This window comes from Sorex fumeus, unplaced genomic scaffold (assembly GCF_029834395.1).
Source record: "Sorex fumeus unplaced genomic scaffold, SorFum_2.1 ptg000081l, whole genome shotgun sequence".
Lineage (NCBI taxonomy): Eukaryota > Metazoa > Chordata > Mammalia > Eulipotyphla > Soricidae > Sorex > Sorex fumeus.
Genome location: NW_026606138.1, coordinates 3,544,727 through 3,558,767, shown reverse-complemented (window position 1 = coordinate 3,558,767; position 14,041 = coordinate 3,544,727). Strand labels below are relative to the sequence as shown.

The 14,041-nt window shown below is 43.7% G+C and overlaps 1 protein-coding gene and 1 non-coding gene across 3 annotated transcripts in view; both read right to left on the bottom strand.

Moving 5' to 3' along the window:
• PTPRR (protein tyrosine phosphatase receptor type R) overlaps positions 1–14,041 on the bottom strand; it is a 328,064-nt gene that overhangs the window by 106,996 nt on the left and 207,027 nt on the right. The window lies entirely within an intron of this gene.
• On the bottom strand, positions 5,478–5,584 carry LOC130039013 (U6 spliceosomal RNA). The gene has a single exon (XR_008794814.1). It is a non-coding gene; the product is annotated as a U6 spliceosomal RNA (small nuclear RNA).

The following is a 14,041-nucleotide window of genomic DNA, read 5'->3' as shown; positions in this document are numbered from 1 at the left end:
TAATAAAACCAAGCTCCTGGAAGAGAGCAACACAGTCTCCTGCCCCCATGCCTTGCTTTCCTCATTGGCGAGTTGAGTTTCCCTCCCCACCCTGAGCAGAGCCCCTGGCAGCTGAAGACCTCCAGAACCCAGACACAGGCAGCTTAAGACCACTCTCCACATTCTCTGACGAGCCTCACGCATGAAGGAACCGGCAGAGAAACCCAGGTGTGCGGGACTGGAGGCTGAGATCTCCAAGCCTGCTTGGATTGGGACTGGGCCTCCTCCACCCAGACGCCCCATCTTCCAGTAGCTAGACAGTTACACCCACCAACTGCCGTGTAGCTCCATCAATGGCCAAGATCCAGAGACTATAAAAAAAAGCTCCAGGAAGCATTTGGCCAAATTCAAGACCAGGGACCTCTTATTGTCTAGTTCTCGCTTTCGGAGAACCCGGCAGGCTACTGAGAGTATCCTGCCCACATGGCAAGCTCCCCATGGCATATTTAATATGCCAAAACCCAGTAACAATGATGGGTCTCATTCCTCTGACCCTGAAAGAGCCTCCAATGTAGCAATGCTAAAAATCTCAGGGTTAGGATGAATGGAGACTTTACTGGTGCCTGATTGAGGAAATCAATGAACAACGGGATGAAAGTGATACAGTGATTTGTTTTGGGGCCACACCCTGCTGTGCTCAGGGTTTTCTCCTAGCTCTGTTGTCAGGGATCACTCTTGGAGACTCAGAGGGCCATATGGGGTGCTGGGAATCAATTGAACTGGGGTCTGCAGAGTGCAAGGCAAGTGCCCTATCTGCTGTACCATCTTTTGGGTCCTCAGCCAGCACACTTTAAAAAACAGACTTAACAATCAGATGTGAGATCTCTATCTCAATTTCTGAATCACTATTTTGTGAGTGTGGGATAGTTGAACTGCACTGCACTTCTTGGCTAAGTATCTTGCTGCATATTTGTGCTCCTTAGAATTTTAGGAGATTAGAAGTCAGATGTTTAACAACAGGTTTTGACAGAATTTCTTTCCATTTTATAAAGCTTGTGCATTGAATAGAAGCAGAAAAACCATAGGCCTCAAATACTCATCGATCACATGGAGAGGTTGGAGATAAAACAAGCAATTGGGGAAATAGGAATGATCTGGTAACTGAGATTTTCCTGTTCTAGAGCTTTTCAGAACTGAACTGACATTTTAGAGTTGAAATGGATAAGTAAGACTGACTTAGATGAGAGCTGGTTGGCGGGAGCAAAACCTGGGCATATGAGTGGAGGGACACTGATGTGGCCGTAGGATTGGGTTGGAACACTGCATATCTGCAACTCTATTATTAAAAGCTTCGAAAATTAAAAGGGAGTGCCCTGCCACAGAAGCAGGGTGGGATGGGGAATGGGGGGTGGGTGGGAGGGATACTGGGATTGGTGGAGGTGGAGAATAGGCACTGGTGGTGGGACGGGTACTTGGTCATTGTATAACTGAAACCCAAGCACAAAAACTTGTAAGTCTACAACTGTACCTCATGGTGTTTCACAAAAAAAAAAAAGCTTTGAAAATCACAGTGACTAAATAAAAATGAAAATTAAAAACCCAACAAAACCCCCAAATCACAGTCTTCCTTAAAGTGGGGGTTTCTAGGTCCTCACCAGGTGTGGCTGGAAGGATCCTGGCAGATCATAGCAACCTTGGGTGCAACTGGTATGAGAGTTTTCTATTTGTTCCTTAAAAAGAGATAAATTTCCAGAAACACATTAATAACATTTATTTTTTCTGGAAAGGGGGCATTAAGCTTAAAAGTTTAGAAACTGCTGGTTGAGAACAAATACCTACAATCTTTTTGTAAATGAAGTTTTATTGGAATGCAAAAAAAAAACCACCCACAAACAAACAGAATGACTAGGTAAGTCAGCTAACTTTGGTAAAACCAGTATTTAAAGAACCCTCACTTTCTGTGTCTGATAGTTTAGTAAGTAGCTCTTGCCTGGAAGGCAGCTGACCCAGGCTGAATCCCTGACACCACATACACAGCCAGTGTGGCCAAAAATCAAAGCAAAACAAAGAACCCTCATTAAATATGTTAAATTATGTAGGAAGGAAACAAATTTGGAAAAGTTCAGAGAGGGAGGGAGAGGGAGGGAGAGGAGAGAGAGAGAGAGAGAGAGAGAGAGAGAGAGAGAGAGAGAGAGAGAGAGAGAGAGAGAGAGAGAGAGAGAGAATTTATGGAGTCAGAGAAGGGGAGAAAAAGTAGTTTATTATTTCTGGAGATTTTTCACTTTTATGGTTGGGACCAGGGCAGGGAAATTAAGAGAAACCGTACCAGAAAAGCTACCTTGGGCCATAAGAAAAGGAGGTGATTAGAAAAACAAAATACAAACGTTTTATGTTTTTGTTTGTTTGTTTGTTTGTTTGTTTGTGGGCCACATCCACATTCAGAGATGCTCAGGGTTACTCTTGACTCTGCACTCAGGAATTACTGCTGATGAGGTTTTGGGCACCATATGGGATGCTGAGTTTCGAATCCGGGATTATTTACTTGCACGCCAAACACCCTACCCACTGTATTGCCCAAGGACTCTAATCCCAAACCATAGATTTTTTTCAGCAAGGAGTTTGAGAGTCCACTGGAGGCTAAGGTGACGGAGGGTACATATCTGAGGAAACTTCCTTGAGGCGAGAGTATGTCTTCTCCATAATTTTAATGTCTTTAATAAACTCTTTAGCTCAGAATTATTTTTACTCTTATTATCACAAACGTGCATTTAACATTCCAATGTGTTTAGCAAGACAAAAGGTTAAATAAAAAAGAAGAATATTCTGACAGGTTTTAGGAAAAGAAAAGTAAAAGTATTTTTTTGAAAAGCCACAAAATACAACCAAAGTAGTCAAATGTAGTAGACACTAAAGGTGAGAGTGAGAGCAAGTCCGGGGGAGCCTCACCCAGAACAGGTGGCCGGCAGGATCAGCTCCCCACTTTCTTGTAATTAATGAAGCCAACAGCAGAAACTTCTTGGCAGGGAAAAATGGTGGGAAATATGCCCTTTCTTGGGGGAAAGGATTTTTTTTTTGCATAAAAGCATCAAATTTAAAGACTGGTTCCTTTTGGGGAGAGCGAGAGGGCTTGGTTTCCCACTCAGGTGTGCTCAGGGCTTATTCCTGCCTCAGAGATCATTGCTTGTGGAGCTCCCAGATTGAATTGTGGTGATGTGTAGGTAAGCTCCTAAATCCCTGTCCTATCTGGCCCTAATTCCACTTTTTTTTTAACATCAAAATTCAACAAGTGCTTATTGAACAGGTAGTCATGCCAGGTTATAGACATTGTGGTATAGACATGGTCATATGCGGGAAATCAGAAGCCAAAGGGCAAAGGAGGGAAATGAGAAGCAGGACTGACAGCAAAAGGGAGTTTGGAAAAGGGGAGAATTTCTGACACTCATTTTAAACTTTTTTTTGTTTTGTTTTGCTTTTTGGGTCACACCCAGCGTTGCACAGGGGTTACTCCTGGCTCATGCACTTAGGAATTACTCCTGGCAGTGTTCAGGGGACCATGCTGGAAATGGAACCGCTGTCAGCCACCTGCAAGGCAAACGTCCTACCTGCTGTGATATCGCTTCAGCCCTCGCTTTAAACTTCCAATGGGGTGGTTGTCTTTTTTAAAAAATGTACATATTGTAAGCTATAGGAGGCAATGATGATTTCATTTGAAACGTTGCCCTCTAATCACTCGTGGATTAAATCACAAGTGAAAATATTTGGGTGCTAAACACGGTTAGAAAGCAGATGGGATTTGACAGTGGGTCACACCATTTAAAAAAAAATCACAAGTTAGAGAACTTTTCATCACTACACGGAGCCCTTTCTCTGAAGTGTCTACCAAGGGAAAGGACGTCCCTCCTGGCACAGAGGGCCTGCAAGATACTCTAGGTTTCTCCCATGCGGCCAGCTTCCTTTTCCCGTCAGCACGTAATTGTCCACTAGGGGGCACCACTTCCATGTAGACCGTCACCAGAGCGTCAAGACCTGCTTGAGAAGTCAGAGAACGGTGGGGGGCGTCCTCCCACCCTTCTCAAACCAGACCCAGAAAACTATGGTGCACTGCTCAGTGAAAATGGCAATGCTCAGTGTCTGCAATACGGCCACAGATTTTTTAAAAAATTCCCTCGAATTGAAAAAAAAAGATTGAATAAATGAATGAAAAACTAAAGTCAACTGTTGTGATTTTTTGGGACTGTTTGGACCTAGAGGTGATGGATCAATAGTTGGGAAAAGTCTGACCAGAGGGGAATGTTGTGTCACTTCCTAAGAAAACTGTTCATGGGTCAGGAGCGGGAGCACAGCGGGAGGGGCGTTTACCTTGCACACTGGCGACCTGGGTTCAATCCCCGGCACCCCGGGGGTCACCCTCCAGATAGTGGACAATTGGACAATTGCATGCTGAAACCTGTGTCAGTTTAGAGAAAAGGGAATCTGACTCGATGGGGGGCTGGGGGTGGGGATCTATTGTGACTTGAATGTCCCCTCTGACAGGTGGACAGTCTCTCCTTTGGCTGACACTTCAGCGGAAGGAGTAACTCCTGAGTGCAGAGACAGGAGTAACCTCTGAGCATTTGCCCAGCGTGGCCTCAAAACAAAAGAGAAAAAAAAAAGCATCAAGTGCGCTGCTTTTGCGGGCAGCGCTGGGAGCAGTAGCTTGATGACAGATTGCAAATAATTCCAAGGGGAAATATCTCTGCCTGCGAACTGAAATCTGACACAGTAACTAAGATTCAGAGACTAAGATTCGGAGCTGATCCCTCTCAAAATAGGTCGGAGAAGGTTCTCTGGGAATTGTCCGTTCTTGTCCTGATTAAAATTCTCCAAAAAAAAAAAAAAGGTTATTTCTCCTAATTCTATCAATCTGTACATCATGATCTGGAACACGGTCCCCTAGCAAAGACTAGAATTCTCATTAAAAAAAATTTTTTTTAAAAGCACTGCCTTTATTTTTTATATATATTTTTATCTTTATTTTTTTTCCCTTTATTTTATTTTATTTTTTTTAAAGTTGTAGATTTACAATTTTTTGTGCTTTGGTTTCAATTATACAATGATCAGATACCCATCCCTCCACCAGTGCCCATTTTCCACCACCATGGATAATATCCCTCCCACCCCCATCCCCCCATCCCCCCCCCCCCCCCCCCCCCCCCCCCCCCCCCCCCCCCCCCCCGTCTCTGTGGCAGGGCAATCCCCTGTGTTCTCTCTCTCCTTTTGGGTGTTGTGGTCTGCAAAAGAGGCATTGAGTGGCAAACATGTTCAGTCCATAGTCTACTTTCGACATGCATCTCCCCTCCTGGGAGGATCCTCCAAACATCCTTTATTTGGTGCTCCCTTCTCTATCTGAATAGCCCTTTCCTCTAGGATACCCGGCTGGCCTCTAAGTTATGGAGTAATCCTCCTGGTGCTGATCTCAGCTATTCTTGGGTATTAATCTCATACTTTGTTACTTTATAAAAAATATGGAACGCTTCACGAATTTGCGTGTCATCCTTGCGCAGGGGCCATGCTAATCTTCTCTGTATCGTTCCAATTTTAGTATATGTGCTGCCGAAGCGAGCACTTTATCTTTATTTTTTAGTGAAACACCATGAGTTACAGTTGTAGACTTATAGATTTTTGTGCTTGGGTTTTAGTTATATACAATGATTGAGTACCCATCCCTCCACCGGTGCCCATTCCCCACCTCCAATGCTCCCAGCATCCCTCCCACCCCCCACCTCCCACCCCCCATCCCACCCCACCTTTGTGGCAGGGCATTCCCTTTTGTTCTCTCTCTCCTTTAGGGTAAAGCACTGCCTTTAATACTTGGCACAGATCAGCTCTTAATTTGATCACTGGTAGAGGAATCAGGAAACACAGGTTTCAAACAAATTATTCTCCTGCAAAGTCTACTTGCTGTGGGGCAGGACAGCAGAATGCTATAGGAATGCTAATGTATGCCGCTGGGGGTGGGGGCGGGGAGGGAAAGCTTAATTCTCTCTAAAGAGGCCAAACCCTGCCTAGGGCGGGTTAGCAATCCCCCTGAAGGTAATTGGGGTTGCCGCCACGCCCCCCAGCGTGAGGAACCCGAGACCACCTAGTGAAGCTGGAAGCCGCGTCCGGGATCCGGTTGCAAGTTAATGGCTGTGGAAGGATGGGTGGGGAGAAGCGTGCTGAGAAGCCCTTTCTGCTGGAGTCTGGGGTGCAGCAGCCAGTGCCCTGGGTGGTCTCGTGGAAGAGGCAGTAGGAAGAGAACCCCGTGGGGCCAGCTCCTGTTACCCCTCCCCCGGGGCCACGGGGGAGTGAAGGAAAGTCGGGGAGATGCTCAGCTATGCTGGTGATGGTGATGACGACTATCTCATCAATTCCAGGTTTATGCTCCAGAGACTCATCAGCCGCGAGGGCGCCGTATTTCAGCCAGTTGTTGAGAGAAGCTGGATCTGTCCTTGCAATAAGTGATGGCCGAAAGTTTACCTTTGGAGACAGAACTCTACTGCTTCTAATCTCCGACAATATGTTTTGGCTTCTGTTTACTCTCCCTGGGTTGTATCTACTGACTGTCATCTCTCACCCCTCCCATTTACTACTAAATATGTAAATTAAAAAACGTTGGTCTTCTTTAATTTCATGGAATTTCCTTTTTTTTTAGAGCCCCTTTAAGGTTTTTGTTCAGCATCCCTTGGCACTGACATAACAATGTGTCTTATCTCACAGAGAAAGAGACAAAAAAAAAGTAGAGGTTTATCATTAGCAGAGGACTCAAACGTAGTTCCAATTCTCTTCCAACTCTGACACCCATAAAACTATTATATAAGGCTATGATCATTAAAAATTAAAGGAACTTACACTCATATCTAGGAGTAGTTAACTGCATATTTTGTTCTTTTGGTTTTTTTTTTGGGGGGGAACACATGATCTGATTCTTGGTTAGGGATCACTCCTACAAATTAATAAGACTAAGATGTGAATCTCCAACACTATCCTTTCTTTCTAACAATGCATGTTACTTCATCTTTGTCGGGGAGGTGCATAGTCAGTGATGCTGAGGAGCTACTTCTGGTTTGTTGCTCCCAGATCATACCCGGGAGTGTTCTGGGTAGTATGTGGTGCTGGGGGTCGAACAATCTTCCTGGCCAATGTTTGTATACTTTAAATTCCTTGTTAACTGGCCTTCAAATGAAACATAATATAAGAGAGGCTTAAGGAGACTGGTTGACTTGGGTAGGTTGGAGTCGAGCATGTAGGCTTTGTTTATTTGTCCTATTCCTGCTGCACCGCAACTGCTTGTGATGGGCAGGAGCATGTACTCTCCCTCCTCCATGGACCACCATGCCCTTTGTGAGATGACTCAGTTATTAACCAGAGTTTGAACAAGGGAGACCACCCTGCTGACTCCCCCAGTACAGCTTCTTAAAAAAAATAAAGGAACCACACCCAGCAGTGCTTGGGGGCAGGGGGGAAGCCGAGGGGGTGGGGGGCACAATGCCTGGGATGGAATTCAGGACCTCCCACAGCAAGGCATGCACTCTACCACTTGAGTCATAGTCCAGGCCCCTTGAGAACAGCATTGGATGAGAGTTTTCTGGATTACTGTCCTCTATCTCCCTACCACTTTGGCTGCTTTATGACATTCATGTTTGCTACCAACTTCTTTACGTTGGGTTCCCACTGGGCTCAGGTTTGGAAACAAGCAGATGAACGAAAAGCCCAAGCTTGTTCGTGAGCAGGTAGACTGCCATGCAATGGTTGGGCCTCTCAAGTGTTTTTACCTCTATCTCATGAATTTACCAGCTAAAAACCTTTCTGAAAGCCAAGTAGGACATTTTCTCAGAGGAGTAAAAGTGGAACGGTTCATAATAAGCCCCTACTTACTAAAAATATTTGTTTCTCATGGAGATTTTATTTATTTCCCACAGAATATAGCCATGTGCTCTACAATCCCACAATCTGCCTCACAATCCCACAGCACACATGATGTGCTATTTGATAGGAATACAACTTCTCAAGTGAGGCCACTTGGGTTCATGTTCCTTTGTCCCCCTCCTACCTTCTGGCAACTTGTTGTATTATTTGAGCAGTAATTAAACCCCGGGAGCATGAGCTTCCTTATTGTAATGAGGGACTAATATGTCCCCTGGGGGAGGAGTAAATGAGATAATGCAAGTAAAGTGTCAATAAATCTAATTGAGTTGTTATTTTCATTGATGTTATTTGGAATAAAATAGGATTGCCTTCTTAGAAATGGCTGCTTGTTAAGTGTTTCCTTAGAGCCCCCTACTGTCAGCGTGAGCGGGCAGGTTGCTGCTGACAGAGGGTGTTTCCTGGTGGTAAGTCTTAGATGTTGCTTTAGAAAGAAGAATGTTTCTTTGAAGGAGGCTGTGTGGATTGTATTGAAGAGCTTAGAAAGAGTAAGGAAAGCCAGGGTATAAATTTCGTTCTGTGGTATTTAGTTTTGGAACTCCACTCCGAACACGGTCACCAGGCTGGTGTCCTCCCCTTTGCTCTTCCTGGTTGACTGTCATGGTGGACAACTAAAGCATCTTCTCAGCAGAAGGGCAGTGCCCAATGTGGCAAAGCCTAGGACGTTTAGCCTCTGCAATCCCCGGGATGGCCTGAACTCTCTGGCTGACTCTTATGGGGCCGCTGAGGCCCAGACTTCAAGGTAAACAACTTCCTGAGGGGCCCTCAAGCTCTAGCGCTACCAGTGAGAGGAGGCTGAGACTGCCTCCGCTGAAAGCACCTCTCTGAGTGATTTCCTCTTCTCTGGCGTTTGCCCTCTACTTTCCCAGGAGTTTTCCCAAGAAGAGGCTTCTCAGTAAATCATGTGCTTTAGAATCCTAGCCTCAAACTGTGCCTTTAGAGACCCTCATTTGGAACCCTACAAGGGAAGTTTCTGGGTCTCATTTTCACTTCAGAGAAAATGAGGGCACTGAGGCTGGAGTGATAGCACGGCGGGTAGGGCGTCTGCCTTGCATGCGGCCAACCTGAGTTTGATTCCCAGCATCCCATAGGATCCCCTGAGCACTGCCAAGAGTGATTCCTGAGTGCAGAGCCAGGAGTAACCCTTGTGCAACGCCAGGTGTGACCCAAAAAGCAAAAAAAAAAAAAAAAAAAAAAAAAGGGCACTGAATTAATTTTCATTATTAGGTCTTATTCATGAATATGGAATCTAGTTTCTAGAACAGTTTTGTCTGCTTTGTATCCTGATACTCAACCCTATTCATTCTCTAAGATTTCCTCATTTACATCTCCTACCAGGGATTAGTTAGAGCAGAGCTGTTAAAGGGATTTCTAAACTAAGATGTTGAGTATTAAATTACTTCTCCACTAGGGGGAGCAGGGGGCCTTCTACTTTGCTAGGAGGAATTTATAGTAAACACAGAGTCCCATAGGCAAGATTCAGGTTTTTATTGCGTCCATCACAGCAAACATATTTTTAACTTTGATAGGAATCTCCAAAGATTGGTCAAATTATAACCTTTAAATATCCCTTTTAACTCACATACCTAGGTGGTGTATCATCATTTGTATAGAACTGGTAAGACACAAAATAAACCATTTTATGGTCTACTTTATGGAGAGTTATAGACTGTTTATTGGACATCAGCAATGCTTTAGGACCTCTGGAAGCCAGGATCATAATTTAAAAACTAAAGAGCTTCCATTAATGCTATCTTCCCAGTGACTTTCAACTGATCACGAAGGAAAATTCAAGTCAGGAATGAGAGTGTCAGACTCAAGCCCGACTTTCTGGATAATTCTCTAATGACCCTGGCTCAATTTTTATTTCCAAGAGAAAAATCAAATGATACAAATGAGGAAATAATCTACTTGTTTGTCTTTTGATCCTTTCCATCAAATTGGTTATAAGTAACCTCAAGGACAAGCCTGCCCAAACCCATATTTAACACTTGTCTGTCTCCCTACCAAAGTCTCGTTCTTAGTTCTGAATGGGATCCTTTGTTTACTGGGCTTTTGGAAACTGGCCAGATCTAGTTTCCTTGAGAGTGACAAATACGAGATATGGAGAGGACAGAGATGAGACCAAAGAGACAACAGCTGGGATCTCATCTTGGGCCAGCCAAGTGACGTACCTGCCTTACTGCCACAAAGATTGTGCAAAACACATGCTGATTTTCCCTTTCCAGGTGAATTAACAGGTTTCAAGTAGTGTACCTAGTAGGTGTAGAGCACGAATCTCATGTGTATCCTAATTCATGGGCTCCACATGGGACACAAATTCATTTGTTCGTTGAGATTAGGCTGAATTTGATGCAGATATAGTCACTGTCACTGTCCTCCAGTTGTTCATTGATTTGCTCGAGTGGGTCCAGTAACATTGTGAGACTTGTTACTGTGTTTGGCATATTGAATACGTCACAGAGAGCTTGCCAGACTTTGCCATGCGGGTGAGATACTCTCAGTAGCTTGCCGGGCTCTCTGAGAGGGGTGAAGGAATCGAGCTCAGGTTGTCTGTGTCAGCCGCATGCAAGGCAAATGCCCTACCAGCTAAGTGCCAAACTTATGCATATGCATTATGAATAAGATAAGAATAACTTTAAGACTTTTGATAACTGAAAAATATATGTGATGCCAAATGGATGGCTCCATGGTACTATTGCAATTCAAATGAAAAGATTTTCAACATTCCTGAATTCAAAAATATAATTGACCCCAGGTAGCCTGTGGTATGGAATCAGTGAACAAAACCCAAATAAATACTAGATTCATTAGTACTAGATAGAATTCCTTTTCTATCTCCAAAGAAGAGTGTGATTTTATGTTGATTGCTAATTTTATAGTAACTTTTGTTGCAAAGTTATTATTATATAACAGATATTATTGTTCCACTATGAACAGATACCGATTTTGTCAACAAGGAAGATTACATCACAAAACACCAACCAACTTATTTCATAAATGCTAGAATACTGGAACAAAGACTCAGCTCTATAGTTTGCCATTTTGTCGATGTTTACTATGTACATGGACCACAGGAATCCTGGGAGACAGGACTATCTGAAGGTTGTGAGTGTCCTTAAGAGTCGTATAGGGCTGGAACCATAGCACAGTGAGGAAGATACTTGCCTTGCATGTGGCCAACGCAGATTCAATACCCTTATAGTCCCCTGAGCACTGCCAGGAGTGATCCCTGAGCACAAAGCTAGGAGTGAGCCTTGAACATCTCCAAATGAGGAACCAAACCAAAACAAAACAAAGCAAAGAGTCTTAAGGAACTGCTTAAGCTGCTTAAGGAACAGGACAAACTACTTAAGAAATAGGTTGAGTCCTTTTTCTAAAATATTATTTACTTAGAACAGTTCTAGGTAGACGTTTTACATGAGAATATTGAGGTGTTAAAATTAGAGTGGGCGTGAAGAATGGTCATGTAAACCCAGGGCTATGAGGTGACTCTTTTGTTGGGCTTCAGAGACCGATGTTTGATACAAGAAAGAGGAAGAGGGACTAAGTGAAGAAGGTGTAAATGTGGGCAGGAACACAACACACCGGGGAGAATAATTAGATGGAATGGAAGGTATTTTTGGTGGTGTACTGGTGCCCGCTCCAGCAAATCAATGAACAATGGGAGGACAGTGCTACAGTGTTACAGTGGAAAACAGACAAGAGAGATCCCACATGGCCTCTAAGGTGAAGGACAATAAGTAAGGTGGTCTATACCTCATCCGTATGTAGGCAAAGGAGAGTGAATGAGAAGTTCTATGCAGTCGAATAACATAATGCAAATATTAGTCACGGTCACGGTTCACCCGTTGTTCATCGATTTGCTCGAGTGGGCCCAGTAACGTCTCCATCATGAGACTTGTTGTTACTGTGTTTGGCATATCGAATACGTCACGGGGAGCTTGCCAGGCTCTGCCGTGCGGGCAAGATACTCTTGGTAGCTTGCCGGGCTCTCCGAGAGGGACGGAGGAATCGAACTTGGGTCGGCCATGTTGGCCGCTTGTAAGGCAAACGCCCTACCGCTGTGCTGTCGCGATAGCACAGCAAATATTAGTATAGCAAGAAAAATCTAGGGTCATAGAGATATGATTAAAGTGCTTGTCTTGCATAAAACAGACCCTGAATTGATTGCTAACACTTCATATGGTCCCCTGAGCATCACCAGGAATGATCACTGAGCACAGACCTAGAAGTTAGCCCTGAACACCACCAGGTATGGCCCCCAAACCAAAAACAAATGTAAAATCTATGAAGAGTGTCTAGTATAAAGGATAAAAAACAAGTCAGAAAGCTGAGACAAAGTAAAATAAAATTGTTACCTATATTAGTCCTGACATTTTATGATCTGAAGACATAATATGAGTTAATGAGAATTGGGTTCAGGTTGATGGTTTGGAATCAATAAGGAGGAAAAATGGAGGAACAAAAATTAGTGTGATTTGGTGACTACGTGTAACTAAGGAGAAATTAAGAAGTAACTCACTTGATAGGATTTTCATTTGTTTGTTTTGGGGCCACACCTGGTGGAGCCCAGGGCTACTCTGGTTATGTGCTTCTGAGGCTTCTCCCAGGATCTTTGGGGAGCATGTGGTGGTGGGGACCAAACTGTCATGCAAAGCATGTGCTCCAGCCCTTGGAGCCATCTTTCAGACTTCATAGATTTTTAATCCTCATAGTTTCTAGGGTACAGCATTTAATTGGATACATTTGGTCTCTATATTTTCCTTTATTATATATTTAAAAAAATTTTGTCCTTAAAAATTTCAGAGTACATTCTTCTTTTCAGAGATCAGACATATGTATGCCACAGTCCGAAAGATTATTTTGGTAAGTGGCTCATCATACAGACTTTGTGGTTTCCTGGGGGAATTTAATACAGACAGACTTTCAAGTACTAAAGAGGGTTATTATTACACAAGATCAGGAGTTAGAGGGCCACAAAGCACAAGGCTGTTTTGAAAGCCCCATTAGAACGTTCAAGCATAACTTAATAACAGAAAAGTTTTCTGGATGCATGAAATAGTGTGCACCTTTCATGCTTTATCACTGAAAACTTGTCACTCTGCAAAAGTGGCAAAGAATTGTGGCAGAAAAATGGTTGAGAATAGAGGAAGATGAGATGCTGGAATAAACAACATTTTCCTTATAATTATAAGGAGTTGGAGCGATAGCACAGCGGGTAGGATGTTTGTTTGCTTTGCACACAGCTGACCCGGGTTTGATTCCTCCATCCCTCTCAGAGAGTCTGGCAAGCTACCGAGAGTAACCCGCCTGCACGGCAGAGCTGGGCAAGCTCCCTGTGGTGTATTTGATATGCCAAAAACAGTAACAACAAGTTTCACAATGGAGATGTTACTGGTGCCCACTCGAGCAAATCGATGAACAATGCGAGGACAGTGCTACAGACCTGATAATTAGTCATTACAACATTCATCCAAGCATTTATTTCTAGGGATTTCTACTTCTCATAAATTATGTTCTGCTAGTAAGAGAAGGCTGGAGCGATCACACAGTGGGTAGGGCGTCTGCCTTGTATGTGGCCGACCCAGGTTCGATTCCTCTGCCCTTCTAGGAGAGCCTGGCAAGCTACTGAGAGTATGTCACCTGCACGGCAAAGCCTGGCAAGCTACCCGTGACGTATTCAATATGTCAAAAACAATAACAATAAGTCTCACAATTTGTTGTGAGATGTTGCTGGTACCTGCTAGAGCAAATCGATGAACAATGGGAGAACAGTGACAGTGACAGTGACTAGTAAGAGGCATGGAGAATATTAAATCAAAAATGTATTTCTAAGTAAGTTAGGATTATGGAATAAGATAGATGAGCAAATAAAAAGCTTAACTATATCTGAGAAGGAGTTTAATATTTTCTACATACAAGACTTTGAAATAATCTAGAAGGATGCAGGACAGAGGTACTAAATCAGCATCAGTAAGATGTGCTAGAGGAAGGAGAGGAAGGAGCACGATCTTGATGTTTGAATGGTCCTTCCTATTCCCAACTCCCATCCTACACCTTACTGTCTTTGCTGAATATTCCAACCATAGCTACTTTTTCTCTTGCTGCCTTTTAT